Here is an 11463-nt window from a genome sequence, read left to right as displayed (position 1 = left end):
GAAAGAAAGAAAGAAAGAAAGAAAGAAAGAAAGGAGGGAGGGAGGGAGGGAGGGAGGGAGGGAGGGAGGGAGGGAGGGAAGGAAGGAAGGAAGGAAGGAAGGAAGGAAGGAAGAGGGAAAGAAAGAAAGAGGGAAGGAAAATTAGATGATATGGTTTTGTCCCCACTTATATTTTCATTAGCAGGGAAAAGATATAAACACTTAAAACACAGGAAAAATGACAGCAAGTAATATAAAAGCAAGTGCTATAGTCTATAGGTGAGACCATAAATGAAGATATTGGATACAAAGAGAAAATAGAAGATGAGGCAATTGTGGAAAGGGATGCATGTTAGAAGAGGCAGGGCAGGCTTTGAACAGGTTAGGTGGCAGATTAGAGGGTTTGAAATTCTAATGAGCTTCTCATTTACTAAGGGCCTTGTCAGTGCCAGGCTCAGAACAAGGCAGAATATCTGCCCTCAAGAAACTCATAGTCTAGGAGAAAAAGATATCAATGAAAAGAATCTTTCAGAATATTTGGTGACTTCAGAGCCAGAGATTAGCATTGGATCAATAGCTACTTATTAAGCACCTACTATGTGCAGACATTACAGTGGATACTCAAAACCACTGCCTCCAAAGAGCTCATCAAATAGTGCAGAAGATGGATAATTAAACAGGCTATTTCGATGCTAACTTATTTGGCAATGTAATAAATGCTAAAGTGAGAAGAGAGATGAGATGAGATGGAAGAGCAGAGAAGGGCAGAGGACTGCATAAGGAAGGCTTTCCGGGGGCAGGTTATATCTAATTAAGCTGAGGTTACGTTAGCCAAGCCAAGAGTTAGGGGAGGGAAGTTTTAGCTGAAGGAATAGCCCAGGCACAGGGCTGTAAGACACACACAGAGAAGATGGCATAACTGAGAGACAACAGGCAAGAGGATTTACACAGGGAATCAAGGCCAGAATCGAGAGTGTCCAAAACTGCAAACAGGAGGGAGGGTGCACATTTAAAATCTGCAGGGAGCAATGACATGGTGAATGCTCTGTTCAAGTGTGGCCATGTGTTTTTCATAGAGATCGTGTGCAGCAAACGTTCATAGAGAACCTGCGGAGAAAGTGACCATGACATCAGAGGTTGAGTTCACCTGGGGTCATCCTCCCAGGGTCATTTCCTACAATGCTGATGACATCTGGGCTAGAAACTCACTACAGCTCATTCTAAGCTCTGCAGAACCAGGTGATGCCTGTAGAAACAATTAGTCTCACGCATAACACAGTGTCTCAGAGAATGTCAGAGAAGAAAAAGCTCTCAAAACAAATCAAAACACACCAAAACTCAAATGGAATCCTCACAGACGCTTTCTTCAATGAGATGGTGCCAGCAAAGGTAGAGCAGAGCCTGAAATAGGATGGGAGAAGTTTTTAGTTGCCACCATAGTGGGAAAACCATCTGATTTCACTCGTCCAGAGCACTGTGGCTTTAGGCAAATCCCTTAATCTTTTTGACCCAAGTTTCGCATCTGTAAAATAAGGGTAATTAACCTCTATTTCACAGGACTGTTGCAGGGATAAAATGAGATTATCACTGTGACAGACACAAACCACTACCTAACTATAAACTAATTTTATCATTATTATGAGACGAAAAGTAGAGTGATATGGTTAATGCTTGAACTCTGGGTTCAATTCCCAGTTATTTCAATTCCTCAATGTATAATCTTAGACAAGTTACTTACCTTCTCCGAGTCTTACTTCTTTATCTGTAAAATGGAGGAAATAATAGTAATGACTTCATAGGAGTTTTATGAGATGTAAATGATTAATTTATGTAAAATGTTAAAACAGTGCAGGCATACAGTAAACTCTCGATAAACATTAGCCATCATCATTATTATTAACAGTAGCAGTTGTAAAAATAGCATCAGTAGTAATAGCAGTAGTAGTGTTTCTGCGCTTTGGGATCCTGATTTTTACACAATGTCTATGTGAATGGAAAAATCACGTATTGATGTAATTCAGATTTGTTTTGCACCGCAGAGTAGAAAATACTATTTTGTGCTCTTCAAACCCAATTGCAGGGTTGCAGCATTATTCTGAGATTAAATATAAGGATAAAGTTGGAGAAGTCATAAGAATTTCTTGTGATCACACAACCAGAAAATGCTATGCAGAGTGTTGAACCCAACTTTCCTAAGGCTAAATTCAGTGTTCTTTTGGATATGTTATCTCTCTGTGCTGGGTATGGCATGCTTCAAAAATAATAATTTTGAGACATCTCAACAGGAATTTTCTTTAGATGGAGCCAGAATTAGACTGTATGGGATCAGTGAGTGTTATGGTCTTTTAAAAAGCATTTGTCTTTTCCAGTATTGTCTCAGCCTTTTCCTCCAAGAAGAAATTTTCAATTAACTATTAGCTTATGTTGCAAACATTTGTTCTTAAATGCACTCATTCATTCTTGTAGGTGATTAAAGATGATGGGTATATAAATATACAAGTACATAAATGACAAGTCAAACCATGTACATATGGTAATTTAATTTTGAGATGAGTACCATGTTTATGCATTTCTATCAGGCTGCCTACTTTTGATGAATGTGCAATTTTTTAATCCACCATTTTATCATTGCCAATATTTAAGTAAATATCCTAAGTGCAGCACTAGAGAAAACCATCTATGCCATCCAGATAATTTACAGCTGGGAAACACAAGCAATGTGTTTCTCTCTTTTTTTTTTTTTTTTTTTTAGATTCTAAGTAAATTGATGTTCTATACTTCATTAACGCTGCATGTTTCACAGGTGTCAGTGATTTGGAATGTGTCACTGGGTGAAATAATATTGATTCTAGATAGGAGTATAAGATTTAATATAAAGTTTAACAATTTGACTAAATATGGCCAGGAATATTTTGGAAATTATCACAGATTATATAATTTTATAGTTATGGAAATAAAGAGAAAAGATACCAAATGCAGCTAAGTAAGATTAACAATAGATAAAAGAAGAGAAAGGACATTCTAGAAAGGAGGAACTGGGTGGAAAAGTAGGATGATTTCATTCAGGAACCTACAGGGAGACTGGTGTTGCTGAAGGCAAAAATGGCAGAGATGAGACTGAGGTGGGCCAAGGGGAGGTACAGGGTCTTGGATGCCATGCTCAGGGATGTGAACTTTATCTCGAGGTAATGGAAAGGCGTTAGGCACACTGTGGCATGGCCAGGTTTGGTCTGGGACAGGGAGTTGGAGGATGGTGCCTCATTTCCACAGCAGGCTGGAACTCCCAGCATTCCCTGCTCTTTTCTCACTGTTGAGGATGATCCGAGGCTTTCCAAGCACGACCCTCCTCCTCTACAGCAAGAAGGCATGGAAAGTGATCGAAAGATATCCAGAACACTCTAGCTGGTAAGTGTCCAAAGTTAAAATCATCTCTCACCATCAGCAAAGTCAAAATGTCATTAGGTTTCACAGGGCTCAGTGCTAAGGGACGGGGGGAGCCCTTCAGATATAATGTGAAACCAGAAGTGAGACTCTAGGTGGCCAGATACTCTCTTAGGAGTTTTTTGCAGGGTGCTGGCTAGAGCTGAGCTGCTGTACAGCTGTGGGTTTTGCAAACCTGAGCTTATGAGTTCCTTTCCCAAAACCGTTTCCTCCCCATACCACACAATTCAACTTAACCCCTCTACGAAACTTGGGGGGTCTCAGGGTTTGAAGTAAAACTGAAAGTTCCAAAAGAACCACAGAGAGCTCTGCTGTCATGTCCTCCCCAAACTTCGCCTGCCAAAGTATGCCCTCTTCTTTTACTGCATGAGTACTTCACAGATGTAGGACTGACTCAGAGTCCAGATGTTATAGTAAAAGAACACTGGGCTTAGAATACAGGCATTTGATTTGTATTCTTGTTCTGTAGCTTTCTGACCATCTGACCTGTAAATCCATTTAGCACAACTTTCCCATCTGCAAAACAGAAGGCTAAGTAGATGATGTCTAAGGGAGTTTTGAGTTCTCTAACATTCTGTGACTGCAAGATCTTCCTGTCCGTGATGCTGAAAAGGCATAAAAGGAAACAAGCCACAATCCCACAAGTATAATATAGCCATGATATTGATAATAAGCAGATACCCGAACAACGTAGTAGGAAAGTGCCTAGTGACGTGGAAAATTCTTCAGCTCTATCGCCAATGAGAAAACAATCTACAAAGAAGTACATTATGATCTCATTTTTGTAAGGTAAATATGTACATAGAAAACATAACCAAAAAGAGCCTCATAGTCCTCTTGGGCTATAAAATTTTCTTTTTTGTGTTTATTTTTATTTTCTGTTTTTTTCTTTTTTTTTTTTTTAAATGAAGAAGGTACACTATTTTCCCAGTAATCAAGCACATTTTATTTGTAATATAGTAAGGATCATTATTCTCTGAAGTTTTGTGGCTCTTACGGATCTATAGATTATTTTTACGGAGAAACAATGAAAATTTTGCAAATAATGTGACATTTAATCTGAAACACAATGGATAAATGGGGGTAAGTTTTTTTCTTAGCAACCTCTTCATTCACCCATTTTCCCATCCTTTTCTCTTGAATACTTCTTACGGTTTCTTATGAGTAGCACTGACTTTTCCTGCTAAAGCATATATATCACTTAAAGGCAAAAAGCAATTCTCCTGGTTCTCCTGTATTCCCTCTAAAAATAACAAGCATTTGTCCCCAAGAATATACAGAATAAATAAACTTGCACTTATGATGTTGGTTTTTCTGAAGGCAATGACGTTGTTGGACACCTAACTCGGTGGATAGTTGTGCAAAATCCTCTGTCCCTGGTTTCTCAGCGGTGTGTGACCCAACCTCCCAAAGCCAAATCCATGAGTTCATTTCCTACATTCCTCGGTTTTAGTGTTTTCCTTGTGGCTTGAACCAAAATCCCAACAAAGTGTGCAGACATTGCACTGGGTAAACAAGTAGACAGACGGATAAACTAGAAAAGCACCGGAGAGGTTAGTTGTAAGTGGATGGTTCTATACAGAAGCAAGGACTCATTGGGGTAGGAAAGAGGGATGGAAGAAGCAGAGGGCGGAGAAAGGAACGGAAAAACCTCTGCTTCTTGGACCTATGCCAAAATAAGATGAAATTAATCTTAGGAAAAGCCGGTAGTGGAATAGTTGTTAACTGCACTGCATTTCTTAAATACTATATATCTATTGGGCCTTGAGAGCTCGTTTGGAGGTTCTAGCAGTGGAGCACAGCTAGTCATATATCCTTGAGCAAACCCCAGTCCTTCTCTGTCAGGGAATGGTCGTCCTCTTCGACCGAGTGCGCAGCTTTGGGAAGAATGCACTTGGAGCGGTGAGTGAGGAAAGGGACACCCGCCTAGCCAGCTAGATCAGCCGAATTAACAGTGGCCATCAGTGGGGTGACAGATGTCACAGCCAGATCACCCTCACACCCAGGACCATGTATCTACATGTCAACAACTCCCAGATGTTACATCTCCTGCCCAGCCCGATCTCCCAAATCCCAGGCTAGTGTATTCAACTCACTACTTGATATGTCCACTTGGATACTTAATGAACTTCTCAAACTTAACATGCCCTAAACCAAATCCCGGATGGTCCTCTCTTAAAACTGTATAACTGGAAGCCCCCCCATCTCAGTGGACAGGAACCTCGTCATTCCTGTGCTCGGGCCAAACTAGGAATAGGAGTCATCTGTGCTGTCACCCTCTCATATCCCACATTCAGTTTGTCAGGAAGTGCTGTTGGCTCTATCTTCAGAAAATACCAGAAACCAACTGCTCCTCACCGATCACACTACTTCTCTTCTGGCTCCAGCCACCACCATCTTTCGCCTGTGTTACCGCAAAACCCACCTGCTTTCTTCCTTAACACCCTGTACTATATTTCTTCCTTAACACCCTATACTATACCTTTCTATACTATACCTATACTAACACTTTTCTTCCTTAACACCCTATACTATATTCTAAGCACAGCATCCAGAGCGAACCTCGTAAAACATACATTATTTTATTCCACTCCCCTGCTCAAAATATCACCCTGGGTTCCCTTTTCACTAAGAGTAAAGATAAAGGAGAGGTTTTGTTTGTTTGTTTTGCAGACAATGGCCTACAAGACCCCCTGTGAGCCAGCTCTCATTACTTCTGTATTTCTCTTACCTTGTCTCATTCATTCAGTTCTCGCCACACACATATCCTTGCCTCTCCTTCTACACAATTATTCACTGTTATTCATGGTTGCTTATATACACTCTATCTAACTGTTAAATAACACGAAGAGCTAATGTTTTGGATCTCATGTGCAGAGCACTTTGCAGTTTACAAATTACTTCTGTATATAGTATTTCACTTAATCTTCACAATAATATTGTGAATTCAGTATTACTTGTCACATTTTATAGATAATACATCTAAGCTCAGAGAGGCTGAACAACTTGTCCAGAGTCATATAGTTAGTAATTGGTGCAATTGCATACAAATATAGGTCTGTTTGACCCTAAAAGGAAAAGTGGGGGATTAATATTGATTTGTTTATACTGGAGTAAGTTCCTTTACTTGACAACTTCATTTAGTTTCCCTTAGTCTATCATCTTCTCTTCTTCCTTATGTCCTACGCCATTACACAAAGTGTCCATAGTAGATGCTTATAAAATGTTGATAAGCATCATCATTGTTATCATAATCATGACATTATATATTCTATCTTTTGAGTCAGATTCTGTTATCACGGATCATGTTCTTTTTATTTCTTTATTTATGAACTAAAGAAAGAGACTTAATGACTAACAAGGTGGGAGAATTAAATTCAGTGTGCAATAACTGTCTATGTCTCTTTTCCTTCTTTCTAAAAATAATTCTCTATTTGTCCTCACCATCTGCTCTATGGCCATTCCTAAGGGATCACTTGGTTCCTTGAGCTCCTTCCTAACTGTATTCCCACCTAGCAGCAGTTATTTAATTCGCCAACTGTATGTTTCCAAGGGCCCCCAGCATTGTCTTCTGTAAACGTCATGTGGTCTAACTCATCATCATTCCATAAATTCTTCATCTATATCCTCAAATATAATCATTTTTCTCCTTTCTCAGAACATGTTCACAGCTTGGTCAGTCATGTAGCCAATAAGTATTTGTGTAGCCTTTAATATAGGCTAATCCCTGATTTAGGAATTGGAAATTGACAAAGATATAGGACACTTTGTCCTTGTGGTACAATGAAGGATAAAGATAAGAACCAAGGTAATTTGTAGTCTCTTGTTAGGACATAAATGTCTGAGCTGGAAACTACCTAAGAGATCAATTATTCTCCATTTTATAGATACTGAAACTTAGTCCCAGACTTTTTAGGGCAGTTTCCAGTATTTTGTTTCGATTATTTTAATCCTAACAGATTTTAAATGTTAAAGACTGTGTACTCACTAAAAAAAAAAAAAAAAAAAAAAAAAAAAAACAATACTTTTAAGCAATTTCATTGCTTCCTAGTTTTGTTTGTTTTTTTAATTGAAGCTATCAATTAGGGCTTCCAATTAGCATAAGGTAGAGTTGCTATTAAATTGATTTCATTACATCAAAATTAGAAAAATTTCTAGCCTGGCCAAAGTGGCAAAACCCCGTCTCTACTAAAAATGCAAAAATCAGCTGGGCATGGTGGCGGGCACCTGTAATCTCGGCTACTCAGGAGGCTGAGGCAGGAAAATTGCTTGAACCCGAAAGGCAGAGGTTGTGATGAATGGATATGATGCCTCTGAACTCCAGCCTGCATGACAGAGCAAGACTCCGTCTGAAAAAAAGAAAAAGAAAAAGTTGATGTTTTGTTTTGGCTGAGCCTGTGTGTCACTAGGAAGACTAAATATATTTTTTTCATTATAATTTTCACAACTTTTTGTGAATCCCTGGGGATTCAGGGAGCACAGCTTAGGCAAACTTGCTAAGATGGGATGATAATGCCAATGGCAAGAATCACACGATGAGTACTGCATTCTGCACATAGCCCTTCATGTTTCATGCAAGCAGCCACCATTTCTTGGGCCCCAGCTGTATTTTGGCCACTCTCCTAAGTACTATGACACAAAGAGCTGCAGACGCTCCCAGAAGAGAAAGGAAGAGAAAACTCCGCACATGTGAACAGCAATCATTCACAGCAGCAAGACCAAGTGAAAAAGTAGTGAGCAGAGGGATGAAGGAGGTAGATGCAGCAAACCACCATGGCACCTGTTATACCTATGTAACAAATCTGAATATTCTGCACATGTACCCCAGAACTTAAAGTATAATTTAAAAAAGAAGAAGAAGAAAAAAAGAATTTACATAGCATCATCCCACAGACTTTAAACCTTATTTCATAAGCAATGAGAGGTCATTGAGGATTTTGAATTAAGGAAATGGCACGATCACTTTATGTTTTTTGAAGGCTGTAGTGTGGAGTATGTATTAGCTTAGGGGAAGAGATCAGACACAAGGAGACCAACTCAGAAGCTGTCATAGTAATCTAAGCAAGGATATATAAGGGCCAAAAGAGTGGGAAGAGAGGAGTAAATGGAAATGGATGTGAGAAACATTTGGAATATTAGATAGTGCTAGAAGAGCAGAAAGTCAGAATTTTAAAGTGCTATAAGTGTTCTGTCAATTTAGCCATCACTTCCAACCTGCTTTTTGAGGTCATTAGGTGCCATATCCCATGTGACCTTCTCTAAGCGAGCCTGAGCTTAGCAACCAGAGATAGACACCTGACCCCAAATGAGCCAGATTTTCTTTCCTGGAAATCTTAAATGAAGGCATAAAGACAGAATTGTCCATACTCTGGAAAGTTCTGTATATTTACATTGGAGCTTTGGAGGCTCAAGGGTTAAAGACCATGCTGGGGCATGAATAAGCGGCAGTAGGCAGTCTCTAAGGTAGACAACAGAGAAAAATGCATACAGAGAAGAAAAATGAAGGACCATGTCAGCCAAGAGAGGAAGCAAGGGAGAGAGGATAGGAAAAAATAGGGGAGAGAGACAGAGACCTTGGTAAGGGATCATACTCTTTAAATTGTAAGAAAACAAATTGAGAATCGTTATTCCAGAGAAAGAGGACTTATGCATTCGACCTGGAGAAGGTGTTTGAACAAAATGCTGCATTCCACTTTAGAGTGGTTTCAAGAGACAGAAAAAAACCTGGCAAAGAAAATCTTAGGAAGGAAGCATCCTGTTCCCTCTGTCATGTGATCAAACGTGGCACAAGGACATTGTGACCCTTAAGTGTTCTCAAAATGTGACAAATCAGAGTGTTTGCCTGTGCTTAAGAAAGGAAGCCTTCTGTGGAACAGTAAGGTAATTGTAGTCATTATATTTACACATTTGTTTAGCACCAGTAAATTGCTATGCCACATTTTGGGGTTTGGGGTTTTTCTGAAAGAATGCCTGTGGTAAAGGGATAACAAAAGAACTCGTAGAAGAGAAATGTAAATGCATACGTGCTGGCCATTGTGCCAGATGGGAATAAAGACACAGAGACTGAAGACGATTCCTACTATAGGGAAGCTTACCTCCAGGGAACAAGGTGGTAGAATGCTAAGTATTATAGTGGAAGTTTTTTGTTGTTTTGTTTTACACTTTAAGTTCTGGGGTACATGTGTAGAACTTGCAGGTTTGTTACATAGGTATACAAGTGCCATGGTGGTTTGCTGCATCCATCACCCCGTCTTCTACGTTAGGTGTTTCTCCTAATGCCACCCCTCCCTAATCTCCCCACCCCCTGCTATCCCTCCCCTGGCCCCCCCCAGACCCCAACAGACCTCAGTGTGTGACATTCCCCTCCCTGTGTCCATGTGTTCTCATTGCTCAACATCCACTTACGAGTGAGAACATGCAGTGTTTGGTTTTCTGTTCTTGTGTTAGCTTACTGAGAATGAAGGTTTCCAGGTTTATCCATATCCCTGCAAAAGACATGAACTCATCCTTCTTATGGCTGCATAGTATTCCATGGTGTATATGTGCCACGTTTTCTTTATCCAGTCTATCATTGATGGGCATTTGGGTTGGTTCCAAGTCTTTGCTATCATGAACAGTGTCACAATAAACATATGTGTGCATGTGTCTTTATGATCGAATGTTTTATAATCCTTTGGGTATATACTCAGTAAAATCATTGCTGGGTCAAATATAGTGGAAGTTTTAACAGGAAACCAGCATAAACCAGAGGGATATGGATAACTATTTTCTAGGAGGATACATTTGAGTATTACAGAATAAACAGAAATGCACTGAACAATTAAGGTGGAAGAGGGAGGGTGCTATGAAGAAATTATCACATTTTTCCTCCCAGTAGTATTTCATGTATGTAGGTACTAATTCATAAATAAAACCTTAAGTCTCTTGAAAGTAGGGTCTAATTCTGTTTTAAATTGATGAACTGATATTTTTCTTGTGGGGTCTCAATCAATCTTAATATATTTGGTATTACTCCACGGTGGTGAACCACATGAGTTTTGGAGTCCAACAAACCAGACCTCAGGTCTAAACTCAGACATTTTCTAGCTGTGTGGTCTTGAGCAAGCTATTTCGTAGCTCGGTGCCTCAATGTTCTAAAATGGGTGATACTGATATTTACTTCATTGGATGTTTTTGACAATTATACTACTTCCAGTAATATAAAAAATATTTGAAACACCTCACATAAGAAAAAACTTATTCTTTGTATCCCATTCTTTAGTAAACTTATCTTAAAGTCAAAAATACGTTGGTACATGTAGTTTGTTAATGTACTAGCTTTAAAAACATTACAAGAAATTAAGAAAAAACATTTACCCACTATGTTCACCCAAACAAAACATCAGTCCCCTCATCCTCTACCTAAGATCTCCCCAGACTTAGACATTAAAAACAGCTAAAATTCCAGTATGCGTTTGATTACGTGTTCTGCTTCTTTTCACCGAATATTTACAAACATTTTTCTTTTGTTATATTTTTCATGATTATTGCTCCAAATTTAGAATGGAAGTATTATCATTATTTTAAGTTCTGCCCATTGTTAGATATTTGAATCATTTATAATTTTGCACTATTAGCAATTATATTACATTGCCTTCATTTATTCTGTAAATATTTTTTGAGCATCTATTAAGTGCAAAATATGATTCTTCAATGTTGGATTAGGAAACTGATTCAGTCAGAAATTCTGCTTGCAAGTTTTCAGTCTAGTAGAGTATAGTTAGATCAGTAGGTAAATACATGCAGTCAGAGGAATGGCATGGGTGCTGCAGGAAATGTCCAGTTACACTTTTGGAGCAAGTGGTTTTATTTGGCTATAATTCATGGTTACTGAAACAAAACACAGAGAGATTAAATTGGAATAGTAAGGACAGATTATGGAAGGTCTCAAACTCTAAGTTAGAGAGTCTGGGCTACTTCCTGGGAATGATGGGTTACCATCAATTGAGGCACCATGAAATAATGGCTAAATGAGCATGAGTTCAACAATAAAGGTTTGTTAAA

The sequence above is a fragment of the Sapajus apella genome, unplaced genomic scaffold (assembly GCF_009761245.1).
Source record: "Sapajus apella isolate SASKATOON/1434 unplaced genomic scaffold, GSC_monkey_1.0 scaffold3, whole genome shotgun sequence".
Taxonomy (NCBI): Eukaryota; Metazoa; Chordata; class Mammalia; order Primates; family Cebidae; genus Sapajus; species Sapajus apella.
The sequence above is the reverse complement of the archived record's forward strand: the minus strand, read 5'-3'. Positions refer to the sequence as shown.